Source organism: Triticum dicoccoides, chromosome 7A, assembly GCF_002162155.2.
Source record: "Triticum dicoccoides isolate Atlit2015 ecotype Zavitan chromosome 7A, WEW_v2.0, whole genome shotgun sequence".
Lineage (NCBI taxonomy): Eukaryota > Viridiplantae > Streptophyta > Magnoliopsida > Poales > Poaceae > Triticum > Triticum dicoccoides.
The window spans coordinates 651080087-651085764 of NC_041392.1; the positions used below are offsets into that span (position 1 = coordinate 651080087).

The 5678-nt window shown below is 43.9% G+C and overlaps 1 pseudogene; it reads left to right on the forward strand.

The window, feature by feature from the left end:
- Positions 1-316: 316 nt before the first annotated feature.
- Positions 317-3748, forward strand: LOC119328986 (annotated as a pseudogene).
- The last annotated feature ends 1930 nt before the right edge of the window (positions 3749-5678 follow it).

Sequence of the window (5678 nt, forward strand, 5' to 3'; positions counted from 1 at the left end):
ATGCTTCTCTGTTATAAATACGATGGATGATGGCATGTCATAAGATGCAAATGCTTTGCTGGGAGGATAGCAAGTTTGTATTTTTTGGAGCTAACTTAATTGTAATTTCTATAGATCTGTTTGGAGCCTGTCTGTATTTGATGATCTTTTGCACTTAGCAACAAACAAGATCTACAACAAAAACAAATAAACTATGATCAATCAGGACTTTAACATCATGTTCAACATACAGGGAGCTTTGGGATTTCAACCACCAGCCTCCCCAAAAGCAAGTCCCAACCCAGAAAGAGAGGGCATTGTTGCTACGCAAGTCCCCATGGCAGCTGCAACTGGCTATGATGGCCCGAATGATGAGCAGTTGCATGCATATGCCGACCTAAGGTATGCTGACCTACCATTCTATGGGAGCAATCTGGCGGAGGTTTTTGCCGTGCGTGTCCCTGATGCAGCCGCCTCCTCCCAAGGAAAGAGACTCCCGCCCTGTGGCATGGTCTGTATTGCTGGCGCATATTCATCTCAGTCTTCTGTGGTCTTCGCAAGGAGCCGCCATGACGACCCCGTCGCCCCACAACCTTGTGATTGGCAGGTGCAGATTCTTACCAATTATCCACTGTACCGATCAACTCCATTTCAATCTTGATTCTTTTTTGTTTAGGGCTGAAGAAGAAATTGTATTATGCCACAAGAAAGATTTCTGCAACTCAAAATATGGAATGGCATAACTGAAATAATCCAACTGCATATATAAACTTGGGCTCTTCTTTTCTTTGGACGTTTGTAACTCTGCACCTTTGGTGCGCCTCATATGGTTCTTGTACTGGACCTTTTGGTCTTCAGGCTTATGCCTGTTTGAAATATGCAAGGTAGAGCTATCTCTACCTTTTTTTTTTAAATATTATTTTATTTTATTTTCTTGTGAAGAAACTAGCAATGAATGTACTAGAACGCAAAGTAGACCATATCTGAATGTTCATGTTTAAGTGAAATATCAGTAGCCGGCGAGTGGGGATTATTGTTATCCACTCTGTTTGCTTGTTACTTCCTTAGACAAATGTTCGAGACTAAAATTGCATGTTTAGAAACCATCAAAGGTGCACTATCATATCTGTTGGTGCAGGCTTTCTTTCATCCAGTGTGTCCAAAGTATCTCTAATCAGGAAACTATACTGCTGAAGTAAATATAGTGTCATGACGATAGCACATTGTTGAAAATGAATCATGATGTTAAAGGAAGGTACATCTCCTTCAAAACACTGTATGCTGTAATGTGCAAATTCTCGATTGACTGAGAGCTAGCCATCTCTTTCTCTATTTACTCACCATTAGATCGCCTTGAAACTCGCCAGCTCCAGTGCCGAGCTACTCCCTGTGCTCTGGCAACAGGGTGTAGTGGCATGGCCAGTGGCTTCCTGGAGGTGCAACAGGGCGGTGGGCAAAGTTGGCTGGTAGGCTGGTTAGGAGGATGATGTTAGCATGCGATGGGACATGATGGTGGATCTGGCTTCGAAGCTGGTGGTGGCGACGAGAGATGAGACAACAGTAGGCGAAGTGGAGGCGAGGTAGGGCCAGGGAAGTGCACGTTGCCACATGGCTTGGTGGGTTAGTAGCGGTGCATTTGGCCTGGAAGGAAGGGCGATGCGGGATGTATTGTGTGCGCTACACACTTCTCATGCAATCTTCATATCCACTAGCAAAGTTCACAAAATTTTCTGGGAAGAAGTACATAGATTTCAAAACAACCCCCTCTGTAAACTAATATAAGAGCGTTTAGATCACTATTTCAGTGATCTAAACGCTTTTATATTAGTTTACGGAGGGAGTACTATATATTTGTTTAATTTGCCAGCTCGAATACATATTTATTTTGAGATTAAGAATAAGAAAATTCTGACTATTTCAGTTCTGAAAATTAGTTACAAATTTCTACCCCTGACATTTGATCTTGCAACTGCCAGCACAAGTTTGGAATTACATTTCCCTAAAAAATAAATGACAAAATCGACGACTTTTGCTGCTGGATATTTGTTTGGAAGTAGTACATAGATTTCAAAACACTGCATGGAAGATATTAGAGGGCGCATTTAAGGTTCAATGCTGGTACTACGAAAATTTATGATTTTTAAATTTTTATTAGTAATTAGAAATCAATTCGGCCATCAAGTGCTAATTAGCCAACAGAATCTTGTAGTTTCATCCGAGATGTCAACATTCCTGAACCCACCGTACCTAAGTATTTCAAATTTCTGAACTTGACAATTTCAATGAAATTTGAATCCTGCATGTAATACCTCCCTGAAGATAAAGTTTGGATGAGTTCTAACACTAGATGAGGGGTGAATCTGGCCATTGTATTAAGAGCTTAACGGCTCTGGGTAGCTGACTGCTCATTAGGAGCCCCAATCTATATACAGTGGTAACCACCCATCGTACCAGGCACTGCTTCGTTCCTTAGTCTGCAAAGCTAGTTATTAAGAGGACATGCTGGCTCTAAGTATATTCCTTGATTTATCCTGTTAATATGTGCAGAGAGTATTACAAACTTATTACTACAGTCGTGTGTTATTAATAGAAGAAAGAAAGCCTTTTGCCCTCAGCAACTGCTTTGCCAAGGAGAGATGATAAAGTTTTTGCAAAACAGTTGAGAACTCGAACGTCCATCTGGACTGGCTTCACTAGTAAATGGAACTAGAGAATACCCCGCGCGTTGCTGCGGGAATCAATTGCAATATATTTCAGTGATTTGATTGTTGAAGTTTCCATAGTTGAATTAATAATGTATGAACTAAAGCTAAAAAATATTATATATTGTATCTGATTATTGTGTAGTCAGAAAATATTTTGAATGTGGCATAAGGTAAAGAAAAACATTTTTTCTTGCATGTTGAGTGGACCTTTGATGAGGTGACATGTGTGGTGAGGTGAAAGGTGTGCATGAGATCAACTAATAATGAAAAACTTTTTCCCATGCATGTAGTGGTGGGCCTTTGATGAGGTGGCATGTGTGCATGTTGAGATAAATATGATAGTGAGGATCAACTTATGTATATAGGATGGGCATAGTATATATTTGCTTAGTTAATCAGGTTTACATCTATTGAGACATAGTGTGGTACCTTTAATGAGGCAAATGTAAATCACTTCTATTTTCTATGGAACAGGGTAATCTTGTGCTAACTGGTCCTGGAAGAGCCATCTCAGCAGATGGACCTGTCGGTTCCGCATCCATCTTGATGACAACAGTCAAGATAGCTCTATTGAAGAAACCTGGAAGAAGAGTGTGCTTTTATACCGGGAGGACCCCACATTCGACAGGCCGTTATTAGATATTGCCAATACTCCTTATGGTCCCGTGGAGGTGACCTATGCCATCTTGAGCCAGGGAGTTGAATGCGAAGTTGCTGTGAGGCTTACCCATCGCGATGTAAAAGATCCTATCTGCCTTTTTGGGAGAATTGTCGCTCGCAGCGAGCTGTTTGATATTGGCTGCGTGCTTTTCTACAACGAAGATGTGAAGGGCATATGTGCACGATCAGGACAACTGATTCCTTTGGCTGGACATCTGCTTGCGGTGCCATTGTACAAGGTGCTGGTAATTGAATTGGATCTGCACTCTGATTGTGGTGACGAGATTATGAGGGGAACACTAGAGTTTCATCCCTTGCCCGAAGGCGATCAAACGGCGCGTCTGATCAGCAAGAGTGGTACTCAAATCGAAGTGAAAATCTTCATTTCACAGTACTTTAGGTAGTGTGTTTGTTGCTCAGCTGGGTCACTTTAACAACATATGATCAAGACTCTGGATGCCTGTGTGCCCAGTCCCTTGTGTTGTATACTTGTATTACTACACAAGCTTCTTCTACTCTCATATTAATTCCGGCCAAAGGTAAAATGTTTGCACAGTGACAGTATCCCGTGGTCGAATGTTAATATGATCTGATGAAATTCTAAGTTCATGTTGGTTTTTTAGGAGCTGTTCTAGTGTTTTTTACTACTACCGTTCCAACAAAGCAGTGACCTGACCTTTGTGCAGAATTTTGTTTGTTTGCTGGGCCAGATATTGGGTTCGAATTGTTGTTCTTGGTTAAACCTGGCAGAAATCGTGATGAATAAGAATTTCTACATGCCTTTTGGTTGGTAGAAGAACTGACCTCACAAAGGCTAAGCTCAACGTCGTTGCTCAAACTAGAAGCCAGGATGGCAGAGTAGGTGCGAGGGCTACTGGTGGCGAGGCACCGGGCGTGCGCCATGGTCCCATCAGCGATGGCTAGGCCAGAGCCGTTCTTCGCGTCTGCGCTGCAGCTGAGCAGCCAAGCCGACCAATTACCGGAACATGCATTGATTTGAGAGCAGAGTAGACACTAGAGCTTGAAATGTACATTGCGTATCACCGAACATATCATCGCCCATGTCTAAATATACGCAGAGATTGATCACGCATAAGACCGAAGTCAGTAAACAACCACCGAGATGCAGGTGACCTACCAACAGGCCTCCAAGGCACCATAGTTTAGTCAGACTAGTTACTAAATTGAACTGTAAAAATGTCTTATATTATGTTAGTGTACGGAGCTTAGTAGTGTGCCCATCTGGATTTTGGAGTGCTATAAATAGTATCAGCGTTCTCTTATCTCCCACCCATCATAGCAAGAAGTTGCCTCTGGCTGATCGATGCACACAGACAAGAAGCACACGGCATTGACCATGCTGGGCAAGAACACCATGTAGGGTGCCTGAACTCCCATCGCACCCTACTACTCCCTCCGTTCCAAAATAGATGACTCAACTTTGTACTAAAGTTAGTACAAAGTTGAGTCATCTATTTTGGAACGGAGGGAGTATGCCGAAGCGTGAACTGCCGCACCCTGCTGTGCCCCATGGTGCCAAAAGAGCCCAAAGTGCCACACGCCATAGTGCTAAAGTAGTCTGCAGTCCCGGACCCGTCGTGCCGGAGGTGTCAAAGCCCGAACTGCCGCCACACCCTACTATGCCCGAGCTACCGAAGCCTAAACTACCGCATCCTGCTGTGCCAATGGAGCCTCAAGTGCCGCACCCTGTCGTGCCGGAGGTACCAAAGGAGCACGTACTGCCGCACTCGGTCATACTGGAGACACCAAGCCTCAAGTGCCACACCCCGTTGTGTCAGAGCCTCAGAGGTGCCAAAGGAGCACGAGCAGCTGCCGCCCCCTGCCATGCCAGAGTTACCGAAGCCTGATATGCCACACCATTCCATGCCAAAGTAGCCCCATGTGCCTCACCCTGAGGTACCGGAGGTGCCTAAAGAGCCCAAGTTACCACAACCAGCTGTGCCAGAGGGCCTGAAGCTGGAAATGCCGCCGTTCCCCAAAGCTGAGCTGCCCCCGAAGCTTGAGCCATGATCGGACTACCGGCATCCGTGCATTGCACCCGTTATCTAAGTATTGAACTATCTACAATACATGTGGGTGAGTGTTTGATTTTTTTTTTTAGGGAGTGAAGTGGGTGATTGTTATAGATGCAGTGTGTGTTGTACATGTCGTTCGAGAGATTGCGTGGAAGTTCCTGATTGGAGCGTGTGTCTAGGTGGTGTTGGCGTGTTGCATATATTTGCACATGAATAAATATGTTTCATGTTGGGAGGTTTTATATCGGATTTGTTTTTTTTTTTGAAACGGAGGCAAAAGATTTGCCTCATCATTTAA